This window comes from Pinus tabuliformis, chromosome 2_1 (assembly GCF_031772625.1).
Source record: "Pinus tabuliformis cultivar Carrire ecotype Pingquan chromosome 2_1, CPIR1, whole genome shotgun sequence".
NCBI classification, from domain to species: Eukaryota; Viridiplantae; Streptophyta; class Pinopsida; order Pinales; family Pinaceae; genus Pinus; species Pinus tabuliformis.
Genome location: NC_142299.1, coordinates 81237687 through 81256190, shown reverse-complemented (window position 1 = coordinate 81256190; position 18504 = coordinate 81237687).

Below are 18504 nucleotides of genomic sequence, written 5' to 3'. Positions count from 1 at the left end.
TCAGCTCTAATGGCATGACAAAGCTTCTAAAAAAGGAGCAAAGAGGTGTAATTGCACAATTATGTTCGCTAGATGTTTCCACATTGGAATCATCTATTTCTCCAGATCTCCAAAAAGTCCTGGACAATCATTCCAAGGTATTTGAGACTCCCAAAGGTCTCCCACCTATGCGTGATCATGATCATGCTATTCATCTGATTCCAGGAAGTGTTCCTCCAAACATCAGGCCGTACAGATATCCCTATGTCCAAAAAAGTGAAATTGAACGTATGGTTGCAGAAATGCTAGAGGCTGGTATAATTCAACCGAGTCAAAGTTCTTTCTCAGCTCCAGTAGTATTGGTGCACAAGAAGGATGGATCATGGCGCATGTGTCCAGATTATAGGGAGCTCAACAAGCTCACTATTAAAGATAAGTTCCCCATTCCTGTCATTGATGAATTACTGGATGAATTGCATGGATCAATTTACTTCACCAAGTTGGATCTTCGTTCGGGATATCATCAAATCAGAATGAAGATTGAAGACATTCCAAAAACGGCATTTAGAACTCATGAGGGTCATTATGAATTTTTGGTCATGCCTTTTGGCCTTACCAATGCACCTTCAACATTTCAAGGTTTGATGAATTCAATTTTCAAACCATTCCTTAGAAAATTTGTGTTAGTATTTTTTGATGATATACTAATCTACAGCAAGTCTTGGAAGGATCATGTTGAACATGTTGACAGGGTGCTACAACTATTGGAGGAGAAACAATTATATGCAAAAAGATCCAAATGTTTCTTTGGAGTCCAGGAGGTGGAATATTTGGGTCATATTGTATCTCATGAAGGAGTTAAGGTAGACCCTAGCAAAATTAAAGCCATTAAGGAATGGAAAATCCCCACATCCATAAAGCATCTGCGAGGATTTCTTGGGTTGACAGGGTATTATCGCAAGTTTGTTAAGAATTATGGGAGAATAGCAGCACCTCTAACAACATTATTGAAGAAAGATTCATTTTCATGGACTCCGGAAGCAACAAAGGCCTTTGAACATCTTAAAGAGGCAATGTGCCAAGCACCGGTCTTAGCTACACCGGACTTCACAAAAACCTTTATTGTGGAATGTGATGCTTCAGGAAATGGAATTGGTGCTGTTCTAATGCAAGATGAAAGACCCATTGCTTTTGAAAGTCGTCCAATCAAGGGAAAGTTTTTAAGCAAAGCTATTTATGAGAAGGAAATGTTGGCAATACTCCATGCACTTAAGAAATGGCGACCCTACCTAATGGGAAGACACTTCAAGGTAAAAACGGATCATGATAGCCTTAAATACTTTTTAGAACAAAGATTATCCTCTGAAGAGCAACAAAAGTGGGTCACAAAGATGTTGGGTTATGACTTTGAAATCATCTACAAAAAAGGGAAGCAAAATGTGGTGGCAGATGCACTCTCAAGAAAGGATGAGGATGTGGAAGCATTGTTGTGTGCCATTTCTATTATCCAACCAGATTGGATAAACGAAGCAAGGGAGGAATGGAAGAATGACGAAGAAGTGTGGGCACTTATTCGAAAGCTACAACAAGATTCCAGTACTTCTGATACATTTAGCTGGCAAAATGATTCGTTATGGTACAAAGATCGCTTATACCTCTGTAAGAATTCCCAGCTAAAACAAAAGATTCTTATGGAATTGCACACTTCTCCCTTAGGAGGGCACTCAGGATTTTTAAAAACTTACCACAGGGTTAAGAAGGAATTTTTTTGGGATGGCCTTAAATCAGATATTCAAAAGTTTGTGGCGGAATGTTTGGTTTGCCAACAAAATAAAGTTGAAACAATTAAGACACCGGGTCTATTACAACCTTTATCCATTCCAAGCCAACGTTGGGAGGAGGTTTCAATGGATTTTATCACAGGTTTACCCAAGTCTGAGGGAAAGAGTGTCATCATGGTGGTAGTTGACAGACTTACCAAGTATGCACACTTTTGTGCATTATCACATCCATTTAAAGCCAGTACAGTTTCTACTGCATTTATGGAAACAATTCAAAAGCTACATGGAAACCCAAAGATTATTGTAAGTGACAGAGATCCCATTTTCACTGGAAATTTTTGGACAGAATTATTTTCTTGTCTTGGTACTCAGTTAGCTCATAGCTCATCTTATCATCCTCAATCTGATGGGCAAACTGAGATAGTAAACAAATGTTTGGAAGGATATCTTCGTTGCTTTGTATCTGATAAACAGACACAATGGGTCAAATGGTTGCCTCTGGCTGAATGGTGGTATAACACTTCCTTCCATACAGCAACAAAAATGACCCCATTTATGGCACTTTATGGGTATCAACCACCATCCATCACATCATATTTAAGAGAAAATTCTAAGGTTCAGGCAGTGGAACATCACATCGAACATCAACAACAAGTCCTCCAACTCTTAAAGGATAACCTCGTGTTGGCACAAAATAGAATGAAACAACAGGCAGATCAACATCGCAGTGAAAGAAGTTTTGATGTAGGTGATTGGGTATTCCTACGGCTACAACCATATAAGCAAATGTCCCTAAAGCAAGCTAAGAAGGATAATAAATTATCACCAAAGTATTATGGTCCGTACAAGGTGTTGCAAAAGATTGGTACTATGGCATACAAATTGGAGCTTCCTGCAGCTTCTCGATTGCACCCAGTTTTCCATGTTTCATGTTTAAAGAAGGTTATAGGCGACAAGCTCCCAGTTCAAACAATATTGCCAGAACTTGACGAGGAAGGAAAAATTATATTGGAACCGGAAGCAGTCACAGAAACAAGAACTCGACAGCTACGAAATCGATCAATTTCAGAGTATCTTATCAAGTGGAAGAACTTATCCGCTGAAGATTCCACATGGGAGGATGAGAATTTTATGCAGAAGTATCCAGAACTACTCAAGCGTTGAGGACAACACTTTTTTGAAGGAGAGGGGCATGTTGGGTCCCTATAATACTAGTGATTACCCCATTACTATTGTAGTTATACCCCTTATTTATATTGTTGTGCCCCTATTACCCCCATATTGTTATTTCTGTGCCCGATAGAATCCCTCTATTGTTATTTTTGTGGCTTTATATTATTATTGTTAGGTCGGCTGGATTATATTGTGACTCCTTAGACTCCTATATATCGAAAGGAGGTTTTGTCATTTGTATCATCCAAGAATTGTTCATTAATGTAATGTAAAGGAGGTTGCCCCCTCGAAGAGGCTGAATTCTAAGGCGTGGATCTCTCTTTTCTATCTTTTTTTGAGCTGGTTTCGTAACAGAGCTAGAATGGTTATGCCTTGTCTGTACGAGGATGGTCCCATAACAGAAACAAAAATAAGTCTCGAGTGGGAGATCTAAATCTCCAGGAAAAACTGTAAAGGTGGTGTGCTAGAAATGCAGAAAAGAAGGGCACTACAAAAGGGATTGTAAATCTAAATCTCCTGACAAAGGAAAGGGATCTGATGATGCTCCTTCTGCAGAGGTGAAAACGACCTTAGATGAAGGTGGGGATGTGTACTTGGCTTCTTCAAGTACACATGTAGATCATGAGGCATGGTTGATTGACTCAGGTGCATCCTTTCACTTCACTCCCCATAGAGAGTGGTTTTGAGAGTATGAGAAATACGATGGCGGTGATGCCTTTTTAGGGGATGATAGGAAGGCTAGAATCATTGGTCGCAGAAAAGTAAAGTTGAATTTGCAAGGTGGAAGGGTTAGAACACTTCCGGGTGTTTTGCATATTCCTGGATTGACCAGAAATCTGATTTACGTAAGCAAGCTAGATGATGCAGGTGTAAAAATAGTGTTCGAGAAGGATACCTGCAAGATGGTTTGGGGAGAACTGGTATTGATGATGAGAGTTTGGATTGGAACTCTGTACAAGCTGCAAGGTAGCATTGTTGTTGATGGGTGCAACAGTTCTGTGGTTCCTAAAAGTGGAGCAGAAAATCTAGTGGTCTTTGGAGAGAAGACCATGTTGTAGCATTAAAGGCTTGGACATATTGGAGAGAAGGGCCTTCGAATACTTCATGGTAAAGGTATGGTAGAAGGTATGAGTAATAGCTCTCTAGATTTTGATTTCTGTGAAAATTGTGTTTATGGGAAGCAGAATCGAGTGAGTTTCCCCTCTGGTTGTAAGAGGGCGAAATAGATATTAGAGCTTGTGCATAGTGATGTGTTTGGACCTGTGAAGGTTCCATCACTGGGTAAGTCTGCGTACTATGTATCATTTATAGATGACTTCTCAAGGAATACATGGATATATTTCCTTAAGAAGAAATCTAAAGTCTTTGACAGGTTTAAAAAATTTAAGGCTCTGGTGGAAAACCAGATAGAGAAGAAGATAAAGGTGTTGAGGTCAGATAACGGTGGAGAGTTTTGCAGCAAGGAATTTGAAGAATTTTGTAAGAAATGTGGTATAGCACGGAAAAAGACTACTCCATACACACCTGAGAAAAATGGAGTTGCAGAAAGAATGAGCAAGATGTTGATGGAAAGGGCACGAAGCATGCTTAATGGTGCCGGGTTAGGACAGGAATTCTAGGCAAAAGCGGTGGAGACAACATGTTACCTGGTCAACAGATCACCTTCATCACCATTGGAGGATAAGACTCCACAAGAGGTATGGACCGGTAAGAAACCCTCTCTTTCACATCTGAGGGTATTTGGATGTGATGCATATGTACATGTTCTAAAGGAGAAAAGAACCAAGTTGGATAGTAAATCTGAAAAATGCATCTTTATTGGGTATAAGGATGGTTTAAAGGGTTATAGGATTTGGAACCCAGTAACAAGGAAAGTTGTGTACAATTGAGATGTGATGTTTAAAGAGGTGAAAGATGTTATTAAACATGAAGTCCCATCAAAGAAACCTGAGAAGATAGAGTTTGAGCTAAAGGAGGACTAATCAGACTCTACAGCAGAAGAGGAACCATAAGACGAAGAGCCACAAACTCCAGGTGTGAGAAGATCAGTTCAAGAAAGAAGTTAGCCATAAAGGTATAGTCCATCTGCTTTCTGTTCAAATTTTGCTTTATCTATTACTGATGATGATCCCAGAACTGTGAAGGAAGAAGTAGATTCAGAGGATGGAAAACTATGGAAAGAGGCCATGGTTGATTAAATGGCATCTTTGCACAAAAATGAGGCATGGGATCTGGTGGAGTTTCCAACTGAAAGGAAAACCATTGGCAAAAAATGGGTGTTCAAGAAGAAGACAAATGAAGAAGGAAAGGTGGAGAAATACAAAGCTCGGTTGGTAGCAAAAGGTTATTCCTAGGTGCCGAGAATTGATTTTGGTGATGTTTTTTCTCTTGTGTCCAAGGTAGCTTCTATTAGATTACTTTTATCTGTTGTTGTTGCTTTTGATTTTTAGGTAGAATAGATGGATGTGAAGACAAAATTTCTTCACGGGGATCTAGAAGAAGAGATCTACGTGAAGCAACCTGAAGGCTTTGTGGTGAAGGGTAAGAAAGAACTGGTATGAAATTTAGAGAAGTCTCTGTATGGGTTAAAATAGTCACTAAGGATGTGGTATCAAAAATTTAATACATTTATACGGGGACTTGGCTTCACCAAAAGCAAAGTAGATCTCTGTGTGTATTTTAAATTATTTGGTGACCGTGTTATTTATTTGCTCTTGTATGTGGATGATATGTTGTTGGTTGGAAGTGACAAAGAAATTATCAAGGATTTGAAGATGCAATTTTCCCTCAAATTCGACATGAAAGATCTTGGTGTTGCAAACTATATTTTGGGCATGGAAATTAAAAGAGATCGGGCAAAGAGGAAGCTCTGGTTAAACTAGAGGAAGTATGTCAAGACAATACTACAAAGGTTTAAGATGAAGGATAGTAAATCGGTGAAGGCTCCTATTCCTGTAGGTGTAAAGTTATCTGCCGAACAATGTCCCAAGATACAAGAAGAGGAAGAGGACATGTCCCATGTTCCATATGCAAGTGCAATCGGTAGTCTGATGTATGCAATGGTCTGTACTAGACCAGACATTGCACATGCAGTGGGAGTATTGAGTAGTTTTATGTCAAAACCAAGGAAGAAGCATTAGACAATAGTGAATCGGGTTTTCAGGTATTTTTGTGGCACTAGTGATTATGGTTTGTGCTACCAAGGAAGACTAGGATTGGACAGAGTTTTGAATATTCATGGGTTTGTTGATGTCGACTGGGCTAGAGATCTGGATCGGGGAATATCTACAAGTGGGTATGTGTTTAACCTATTTGGAGGTACAGTCAATTGGATGAGTAAGAAACAATATGTAGTGGCACTATCAACTACAGAGGCTAAATACATGGTAGCCACTCATGCAAGCAAGGTAGCATTTTGTTGCAGAGATTGTGTTCAAGTATGGGGTTAGTGCAGAGAGCTATAAGGATAGACGGTGATAGGCAAAGTGCAATTTTATTGGCAAAGAACCCTGCTTACAATTCAAAGACAAATCACATTGATGTTCAGTATCACTTTGTCAGGGATATGATAGAAGACAAAAAAGTGTTGCTAGTAAAAGTGGACACTTTGAAGAATACTAAAGATGAATTGACAAAATCTATGAGCTTTGAGAAGTTCTCTTGGTGTAGAGAAACAATGGGCATTTCAGGGCTGGATAAATGACAAATTTCTCCTATGGCCCCCTATGGAAAGAAAATAACAAGTGGGAGAATGTTGGGTTGTGTTATATTCTTTCCATGACTAGCCCACATAGTTAATCGGGGGGTTAGAGGGGGGGCGGAGTCCCCCCTTTGTTGTGAAATGTGGGGGGGGGGGGAAGGGGGGGTTACAGGGGGGGTGGAAGCCCCCCCTATCCAAGGGGTTTGAAGGGGGCGGGTAGTCCCCGACGCCCTGTGGAATTTTTTTTTGGACCTTATATTAGGTTGGGCAGACCTACCTATGGTTTCGTGCATGGTTTTCGCACATGGTTTTGGAAGCCATGGTTTTCAATCCATGGTATTGGATGCTTCCGCATGTATAAATATGTATTGTAACATTGAAAGGAATATAATGAAAAATCAAGCTGGTAGTCCTGGTTTTGGGATCCAAGGAAATCACCATGTATATGTGTTTTATGTGTTATGCTCTCACATTGTTCATTTTTTGTGTTTTAGAATTCATATGCAGGTAATTTCTGTACGGGGTTAAAACCTACACGTTTCTTCTACCTTAACCGTAAACTTGGTGGTTTAAGATGATGCCACCTGAACCTTGGTTTCTTGAGTTTTCTCTTCGCCTTTCGAAATCTGGTTCTTACCCTGCTTTCCAAGTTTACCTGTGGACTTTTTGCTGGGTTTCTAATCCTTTACTTCAAGTATATTGGTCTCTTTCACTATGTGGGTAATCTTCTTCCCATGTGTTTCATGGACTTCTTCCTACTCACAAATGTTTAGTGATGAATACTATTTACGATGTAGTAAACCAGTGCTAAGTAGAAATTCAAACCAATGAATCTTCCTCTTATCAACTACAAACATGGCCAAACTTTTAATGAGGGAGGAATGGAAAATATTGGACATATGGTTATCTTTCTGCATCTGAACTTTTATTGCCATCCTTTCCAGACTTTTGAATAAGAGGAAGGGTATGTTCATAGGTTTTTTTTTCTGTGAAGTTCCATAGAAGTCTCAAATGATGCTGGTACACCTTGTTGAATCTACCCTCACATGTGAAATACCTATGGATCACCTTCAAAATCTCATTGTAATGGTCCTGGAGGTAGACGGTGGGGAAAGTTGTAGCAAACTTATCATTGAACTCAGGCTTGACAAACTATTTAAAAGCTTAAATATCAAGCTCATCACCTTTGAACCATTTTTCACCTATTATGGGGAGGCTTGTGGAATTTGCAATTAGTTTTTTTTTGTGACAATGGTTTCCACATTCCCTAACTTCACTCTGCTATCATGGAGGGTCATGGCAAAGAAGCTAGCCAATCTTGTATTATGACCCATTTACTGGACTTTCTAACAGAATGGAATGCAACCGGAATTCTCGAAAGCGACTCTATTGGCGTGTACAAGTCAGAGAGTGAAAGCGTGTACAGGTCAAAGAGTGAAAGATTCGACAATTGTGACAATGAAAACTTCACTATAGCAGTATTAGACAGTGATGCCAAAGTAGGTTTCTAATGTTCAAGGTGAGTGGGAAAGCACCCAATTACACTTTACAATTTACCTTGACCATTCAACATTGCATTATGGCTACGTTTCTCATTAATAAAACATGACTTCAAGCTAGAAATTTGACTGTACGCGTGGTTGACAGGGTGCGTAGTGAAGTTTTTTAAAGAAAATGAAACAAGAGCTTTACTATGCTTAATCAAAGTGTTGAACAATAAATTCATAGACTAGGTAACTGAATCCTACCTCCCATAATGTTGAGACTGATTTGTGTGAGCTCTGGTAGATTAGGGACACACTGCGCAATGGTTGCGTAGCGCTCTGCATAGAAACAATGCAACACAATTTCTAAAATTCTTTGTAATTTGCCTTCAATGTGTAACTAGTCTTGAGATCTCCTACACAATGAACCAATACATTCGCCTATGATAAAAAATGATGAAAATGGTGGCCTCCTGGAGTGATTTGAAAATCATTCCTAATATTTGTTGACGTAATTAAACATGGTGTTTAATCGATGCTCCACCTAAACAAAATTAAAAAAAATTCATATTTGAATTTGGGAGTGTGACAAGATCTGGGAAAATGATGTGGGTAAGATGATCAAACTTTGTGTATGGTCTATGTGGGTGAGGTTCACTCATCATACGCAATGATTCTTTAGTAAGGAAATTTAGGCCTAGGGTAAAAAAGGACTTAGGATAAAAGGGGATTTAGGCCTAAAATAGGAATAAGGGATAACATGACTATTTAGGAATAGGAAAAAGTTTGAAAGAATAAGGGGATAAGGGAATAGGATAATTAGGGCTATGAAAGAAAATAGGGAATAGGAAATGAGGGAAAGAAATGATTTTACGAAAGGGAGAAAAATTGTGACATTTGTGAACATGTTGCTTTAAACATCATCCCTTTGACTGTAAACATGTGTTTAGGTGAACACCCTAATAAACCCTCAAAACCCTGACTCAAAAATCATAATGACAGCTCTCAAAAGCTCAAACACCCCCTTCCCATTAATGATTAAAATTTTATGACCAAGTTCATGATGACTTTCCAGGTAGTAGCTGGTCAAACTCATGACAATGAAAATGCTTATGAGTTTGACCTTTTCCATGACAACAAAATTATTTTCAAAGAAATTTGGCTATTAATAAACTAAATAAATCTAACATTGGCTCCATTGGGGATGGAAACCTCCCTGTGAGGTGCGAAGAATGACATCGCATAATAGAAGCCTATCCATTGAGCAATAGAAATAATGTACAAAACTAATAAAAGACTGACAAATCTAGAAACATTTATTGATCGGACTAACTAAAAAATACTGCATAACTGATAGACTCTAATTTGACAAACTAACTTATTTATTGCCATAGAAAGCCATGACCTTATGGCCTTCACCTCAAGCTTCAAATCCCAACTACTACTACCCACACTTTCATTATTCAACAGTAAAGAGATATATATAATGACATCATATTGAAATAGTGAAATTATGTGAGAAAGTGCTTCAATAGCCTTCCATTTACAATACCTACTCCAAGTGGCTCATCAGACGAATCCTCAAGCAGATAAGTGTTCTTTCTCATGAATGCAGTAATCTTAAATGGTCCCTTCCACATATTTTCGAACTTTCCATGTTTTCCCTTGTCTTCATTTTGAGCATCCCACTTTAATACCATATCTCCAATTTCAAAATCAGTTGCCTTTGTTCTTCTATCATAATTTATTTTTATTTTGTCTTCTCTCAGTTGTGTGTTTTTTAACACCTTTTCTCTAGACTGTTGCATTTGAATCATTTGACCAATCCTTCCCTACATGTCATTTGGTTCTACCTCAACCTCTTGTAATAGTTTCATGACTTGAACTCCCAATGAAGAAGGAAAAAGTGCATTTGTCCCATAGACCAGCTTAAAAGGAGACATTCCTATTGACTTCATGGTACTTCCACAATCTACCCACAGTGCATGAATCAACCTTTTATGCCAACTCTTCTTATTCTCCTACAACAACTTCTTGATAATGTTGACGAGACTTTTATTAGATGACTTAGCCAAGCCATTACTTTGAGGATAATAGTTTGTTGATAGAACAATGTTCTATTTATGGAAAAATTATATCATCTTCTTTTACGTAAAGGAAACATCAGTATCTGTGATAATTTTTTGTGGACAACCAAAATGAGAAAAAATTTTACCTTCCAGAAATTGAATGATCACTGTGTCGGTAGCTTGTATGGTGGGGACTGCTTCAATCCACTTGGTAATATAGTTTGTTGTCTTTAATATCCGCATGTGTTGTCTAGATGAAGTGGGATGAATTTCACCAATAAAATCGAGTCCCCATTGCTGAAATGGTGAATCAATTGCTATAGGCTTCAGGGGTAGAGGGAGAAACCTTTTTCTGCCTTCAAACATCTAACATTCTCGATAGATGGCAACCTTTTTATAAACATCAGCAATGAAACTAGGCCATTAAAGGCTAGCTCTTAGGATCTTGTTCGTTGTGGTTTTCCAATACAAGTTCCCACCACAATATCCTTTGTGGAACTCCTCCATTACTACTTGAGCCTTGTCTTCTAACAAAAAATTGAGCAACATTCATCTGGATCCTTCCAATATAAGAACTGATCAATAATGTAAAATCTTACTGCCTTCAATTTTAGAAAGCAGGCTTTAATTTTAGGCCATTCTGGAGGTGCTTGTAAATGTTGCAACACATATAAAATATCAACATACCATGCTGAGGAAGCAAACTTTTCTGACACTTGTTGGGTAGTATTTGAGAGTTCCTCTTCTGTCAGGAAAGCTAAGGAATTGATTTGAAGTGACTGCATATTTGATTCAGCTAACACTTGAGCCAAGCCTTGCCCTTTAATTAATTTTGTTGGCTTTATATCGATGTCATATTCAAGTATGGAAGTGATCCACTTACCCCTTCTCCCATCTAGATCACTCTGAGTCAAAATGTTTTGGATTACAACACTAGGCATATAATCCACAACGTGGGAACACAAAATATATACCTGAAAATCCTTCAAAGCCTTGACAAGAGAAAATGTTTGTTTCTCCACTATATCATATTTGAGTGCAACATCTCTAAGCACCCTACTAAAAAATGAAATGGGTTGTTCAAATCCCTGTTAATTTTGTTGTAACAGGACAACAACAATATTGTGCTTAGAAGCGAAAGAAAATACTGTGAATTCTCGTGTATAATCTAGTCTGGCCAATGTGGGAACATGGGACAATTCTTCCTTAACTTCACTTAAAAATTTCTTGTTGTCTTCACCCCATTTCGCCTCATTGTCCCACTTTAACATGTCTGTAATTTTTCTCAAAATTTCGGCGAGATTTATAATGAATCTCCTCAAAAAATTAATTTTTCCCAAAAAGGACTAAATCTCCTTCTTACTCCTAGGAATCTCCATTTTCTAAAATTTTGCAACTCTATTAGGATCTATTTTGATGCCATCTTTCGAAATGATATGAACCAAAAATTTTACTTCCTCTAATGCAAACAATGATTTCTTTGGGTTTAATGAAATGCTGTAATTCCTACACTTCTCGAAAACTTCTCTTAAGTGCTACAAATGATCATCATCAGACTGTGAATAAACAATAATATCATCAAGGTATATGACAAGAAACTTATATTTTTCCTCTGCAAAAGCTATATCCATAGCTCATTGAAATGTTTCCCCTACATTCATCAGACTGAACGACATATTGGCATATTTGAAAGTCCCCCAAGGTGTGGTGAAGGCAGTCTTATGTTGGTCTTCTGGGTGAACCAAAATCTAGTTATACCCAAAAAACCATCTAGCTATACTGGTTATACTGGTACCAAGTTAGATAACCAATATAAAAAAAGAAGCGGTACTATAATGTTGGCATCAAACAAATTCCTTACCTCCTTTTCAATCAGGGGAAAAATAATTGGACTTGTCCTTCACAGCTTCTCTTGAATGGTTTTTGATCTGCTTTGACTGATATTGTATGCTAAATAATTTCTTTGTTATACAGATTTAAGTCCTTGTATCCTCAGGAAAACACATCAGAAAATTCAATAATCAATTCCAAACATGTTTTCTTCATTTCTAGACTCAAAATCTTAGAAACCTTTATAATTTTTGGGTGTTCTGTTGTACCAATATTGCATTCTTCAACTCCTTCTCCTACAAGTGCTAGTTTTGGCCTTTTGGCCACATCATTATGGTCAAACAGTTTCTCCAAAGGTACAAGTCCTCATAGAAGGACATTGTCTTTGAGCTGTAATATCTTTAACTCAGTACCCTATTTATCTAACTCTTCTTTCAACTTATTGATAAAATTCCCTTTATCTACATCTTCCCATCTGACATCCCTTTCCAATTTCATTTTGGAAAATCCCTCCTTCATTAGAAAAAGTTCTCCAACTGCTTGTCATTTTCGGAGACTTGCTAGTGCTTCATATTATCCGGGACAACAAGCCTATGTCTGAATTCTACCTTGTATTTCCCTTTAACAGTGCTCAGAATTTCAAAATCAGAAGTGAAGTGGCCAATGCATCCACAACAACATTATCCTTTGTTGGAACAACTGAAAAACTGTAGTCAACAAAATTTTGCAAATAATCTAGTACAACATTACGATAAGCACACATCCAAGGGTGTTTTGTTTGATATTCACCTTTAACCTATCTAACAACCAACTCAGAATATCCATAAACAACTATTCTTCTAGCTCCTAATTTCTTCAAATTTTGTAAAACCAAAATGAGAGCTTCATATTCCGCTACATTATTAGTACAATAAAAAAAATAACTTGTATGAGCATATCTCTTACTTACAAACTTCTAGGTTGATTATCCATATCCCCGCACCAACACCTTCTTTGCTAACTACCGGATCGAAATGCATAGTCTAAACACAAGGTTTTTTCTGTTATTTTTTGCCTATTTCAGCCTTCAAACTCTCAGATTTCACATGAACACTTTGGCTTCTCTATTCCTCACTTTTGTTGTTGTCCCGTCCCTCCATTCCATGATTGTTTTCTTCATAATTTTCCTTGTTATTTGCTTCTTTTCTAATGTCTGGAACAACTAATTTTATTCTGTTGTCTTGTTCTGATTCTTTTCCCAAAATTTCTAAATTCTAAGCGTTGTCCCTTTCCTCTTCTACATCTGAAACAGTCTCTTCATCATTTGGACAACCCGAATTGAATAACACAAATGAGTCCAAATCAAAATGAATAGCGTGCAATGGATGACTCACTGGTTTATCCTTACTACTGATCATGTATTGCATGAGCAGTTCTCGGTATAACCTGCTTGACTGACCTTTGAAAACTGAAACTGTGATGTAGGACATGTCTGTTTGCAATTCCCTGTGCAATTTCGCCATCCAAAATCTAGACAAAATCATACCATACCTGAGAGGTATATCCGCTACCACAATATACATAACCATACATTTTGAAGGAATTTGAGTTGTGGACACCACTAAATCCTTAATTAATCCTAGACACTTCACCTTACTAGAATTAAATGAATAGAGATCCTTGTATGGTATTGTAATATCTAGGCATAACCTCTCCATGATCACTTTTGGCATTAGGTTATGTGAGGCTCTAGAGTCCAACATAACATTATGCAATATTTGCTCATCCACATTCCAACTGACATAAAAAGGAGGAACATCCCCATCTTGCTCTTTGTAATCAATCTTTGGTCCAAAGATAATAGTTGGATGATCACCCACTATATTAACTATATCATAGGATTTGTCTACTCTAAGTGCCTTTAAAATATGAGATCTATATTGGTCATTTTTTACCAATTCACCAAGAGGAATAGAGATTTTTAATTTACCAATGTCAGCTTCAATATTAAAAGGATTTGATACCTTTTCAATCTCTTTATGGGCAGCTTCCTTCTTTTCTGCAGCATCTTTGGATGTATCTTCTTTTCTTTGCAAGATAGTGATAGGGGGCTTCTTCCTTTGGGCACTTGTACTAGGGGCATCCTTATTCACATTGTTGGCTACCATTTTTTTTTTTTTTTTTCTGAATTAGTCTACTTCTATATTAATACAAAATATTTGTACAATGAGACGAGGGTCTCAAAAGTTCCAGCCCATGTAACAGCATACTGACAGTGCACAGTGGACTAACTATCCCAGGACTTGCAAAAACTAGCTGTAGGACTTAGAATCATTGAGTCCAAAACTAAAGACTCTGAATCCTGACAGTGACCTCATTTTGACTTGAAAGCCACCTTAGCCAAAATATTAACTAACCGACATGGAATGCTGCCCACGTAGGGGAAACCGGCCCTCAAGAAGAGTTGTAAAGACTTGTTACCGGACACTACATGCTTAGGATAGACAAATCCTCTGTTGACAAATAAACAGGACCAAAAACACTCAAACCTGAGAGGTATGAACCACCGCATTTGACCAATGAGAAAAACCAGGGACATGCAAGCCTGTTCAGTCCTCATGCTGAGTTGGAGGCTGTTCCTCAATGATGCGGCATCTAAAATGATCTAGTTCTTCATACTCCACGGAATGTCCCTCTGCTCTAGCTCGATCTTCTGCTGCAAGAGCGCTTGGGCCAGCTTGAGTGGGTATATTTTGAATTGCACAACCCCTATTATCCTATCTTTTTTCAATCACATTCCTCGTGGGAGCTGTCTGGTGTTCCATCCTCTGTTGCTGAGGAATTCTTGAGCCTGTTGTCTCCAAACCCCTAGCTTTCTCATTCAGTTCAATAGTGACTAAAACAATGAAGGAGGAATTACCCAGTCTACAGGGGAGGCAGAAGTAAGCCGTGTGTGTTCTATTGTGCTGAGAGCTCACCTCTGTCATTATCTGCCCCCTTCCTCTGCCACGCCCTCTCCTGGTCACCGGATAATAGTATAAAGTATAGTCTGAGGCCTCAGATGAGGGGTCCAAAGTTGTGGATGATGCCTAGTGAAGGATCCGGCCCCGAGAGCTGCCACTCCTACTTCCCATTCTGGGGCGCTCTCTAGGCATTTTGATATTAACTATTGAAGCGAAACAAACAATTAATGAGGAGACAGCGCAATTTCTACCTAGGAAAAGTCTTAGCTGGTGGAAAGGAGCGTTAAGGCCTGGGATCTTGTTAACTTTCCACACCAGAGCCAGATAGCGTTCTGAACTATCTCTAGTGCCTGAACCTTCACCCTTGCTTTTCCTGGAAATGCTTATGAGGAGAGCGATAATGAAGATTATGTGGTGCTTCAATGCACATCGATTATTACAATGCAATCCGGTGATTAATGCTGTAATGATGTTTATTGTGTGAATCATTAAATGTTGCGTCTTGTAGCTCCATCTCACTGTGGTGAGTGGCCTCATGCCACCCCGCCGGACCATCCTCATATTAGGTGCTGGAAAGACCACCCGCATCTGGGAGGCTACCATTTCTTTGTTTGTTGTGTTGTTGATTGGTATTTATTTTTTCACTGCATTGTTTCCCACAATTCTGTTCCTCAAATTATATTGTCTTTGCACTTGGATGATGCAATTTTGATATCCCTTCCTATACTCCTCGGATTCAGTCATCAACACATCATTTTGAGAATGAGAAAGTAGCAAATGTTCATCCTCTGCCTAAAAAATTTCAAGCAGCTCTTGCTCTTCATCTTCTTTAGTCTAATACATATATTGTTGCATGTTGGTGGCTAGATTTGCATACTTTTACTCACCCTTTTAACCTGTTATTTTTATCCATTTTACGTCAATAATGGTTAATCGATATCTTAAAACACACAGGTATACCTCTTGTCATGTCTTTATGGATTATTGGTCAATGAAGCATAGTCATAGGGTATTATTACCTAAGCGGCTTGCTAATTCAGCTATTTCTACCAATTTAAAGGAAGAATGACTAGGACCGTGATTCATTGAATGATACTGTCAAAGTTGGCAGCGATATCCTTGAACATTGGCTACAACGGTGAATCAATCTCTTGATTGACATGATACTATCTTTTACATTCTTTTTCGTTCTGAAAACCACCATGTAATTAAAGGCAGACAACGTCGTAATTCTAGGAACTGTATTATTGATAAAATGTATAAAGTAGGGTTGCAGGCTATGAAAGCTATCATTGTTAAGAGTCATTAAAGTTACAGGAGAAATACTCTAACTCTGAGTCTGTAACAACATACTTGTAATATTTCTTTAATTAATGACAATTTGATCTTCTGAGCATATTGTGATTCGTTGATCTCACCACAACCTTGATCACAGAGTTGGGGTCACTCTCCTCACCAAATGTTGTTGGATTAGATGTGTGTTTAAGTTTATTTCCGTGAGTTTAGTGTTGTTGTGAATGTTTATTAGTGTGTGCTTTGAGTCCTAATTGTTGTTACTCTTATTTTTGTTACAATTATTACTTGTTATTACTCGTATTTGTTGTTACAGTTATTTCTTGTTGTTACACATTGATGAATGTATAATTAATGTTCAATGCTGGGTAGGGAAACTGTGGCCTGCATATAAAATGCATGATAGCCTTGAAATAACTAGTATAACCCCGAGTTGAAAATTAATGTGGATTACATGAATTGAATTATTCATACTTGAACACCAACATTTTGGTGCCATTGTCGGGGAGGCTATCAAAGGCGTGAAAGTATGAACAATGTTGACCATAGGATTGATCTCTCATCCTAGTGAAGGAAGCTTACACCTTGCTCAAGGTCCTGAGTATTAGATCATTTGGTTGTTTGGTTTCTTATTTTTTTTAGGATTATTTTCTTGTCCCGGGGAAGGAAGTTTTTATCACCTTGCTCAAGGTCGGGAGCTTTAGGTCCTTTTTTTAGCTTTCATAAGTATTGCTCTCTCGTCTTGGGAAGGGAAGTTTTATTTTTCGCCTTGTTTCAGGTCCCGAGATTGATTTTTTTTATTTGTTTATTGTCTCTCTTGTTTTCTTTAGGTGCCACTCTCTCATCCTGGGGAGGGAATTTCTTATCCTACTCCAAGTCTTGAGCTTTTAATTTGCTTGAATGTTTCCCTTTTTAAAAGGGGTTGATTTAGGCATAATAAATTACATCCAATCGATCATCTCAAGGGTTGAGTCTGGAGCATCGTCACAAGCTTCCATTAGGTTAAGATCTCATACAAGATCTAGATGAAAATTTGTTTCACAACTAGAACCTCCCCCAATAGCAGAAGTGCAATTCAGGGAAGAAGAAGTAGCAAATTTAGGATCTGAGGAACTACATATTGCAAGTTCAAAGCAAGAATATTTGAGGTAATTATTTGCACCATTTGATCAAGGGAGTGTTGTTAAACAACTTCAATCACCTATTATAGAACAACCAGAGCCAAAACATATTGAGATTCCAATTGGGTATTGGCAGATATTCATGGCTCTTGCAACTTCTTCCCAATTAGAGATAACAAAGGTGATGTGCCTATGAAGCCTATTCTTTTAACAACACTACCTAATTTCCATGGTCTTTCTTCCAAGGATCCAAACACATTTCTTTTTGAATTCAATTTTTTTTTTCGGGGGTATGGTTATATTTTTTATGCGTAGAAATTGAAGATATTCCCCTCTATATTGAAGGGAACAACTTTGAGATGGTTTATGGGTTAAGGGGGGGAATCTATTGCTAAATTGGATGATATGAAGATGATTTTCCTCGAGAAACATCAGGACTACTGCAAATCTCGAGATGTAAAGGAAGAAACGTTTAAGATTATGTTGAAAGAGGATGAGAAAATGGAAGATTTTGTGGAACGTTTTCAATATAGTTTGCAGAGATTAGGCCACAATGACCTGGATAAGAATATATTTAAGATCATCTTATCAAAGTACTGAGGGAGGAATCTCTGGAGTTATTGAATGTAGTAGAGAAAGGAGATATATCAAAGGAATAATTTGATACCATCTGTGAATTATGCATCAAGTGTTCAGGAGGGGCTGCGAGACAGAGGTAGGGAGTCCAAACTCTCAAAACATCTAGCGGTGGAGTTACAAAGGCTGAAATTGGGAATCTGCTAGACAACCTAAGAACCGATATCCTAAGCACATTATCATCACAACTAGATGTGTTGCAAGTGAAATAGAAGTAGATGGAAGAAGAGAAGGCTATGTCTATTTTCTTGCCTCAATGCAGGGAGAAGCATCCATTGAAGGAATGTCCATTAAATTCTATGAAGACTTGTGCGATATGTGAGCAGAGCCATTCCACTAGCACTTGTCCATCTCTTCTTGGATTGAAGGTAGTATTTCAGGGAACAAATGAAGAAGCATATCATCTTTACTTTATGGTATCAAGGAAACCATGGCAACCACGACCGCTGAACATGATTCAAGGTATGCCCCAAGACCCATCTCAGTATTTTAATAA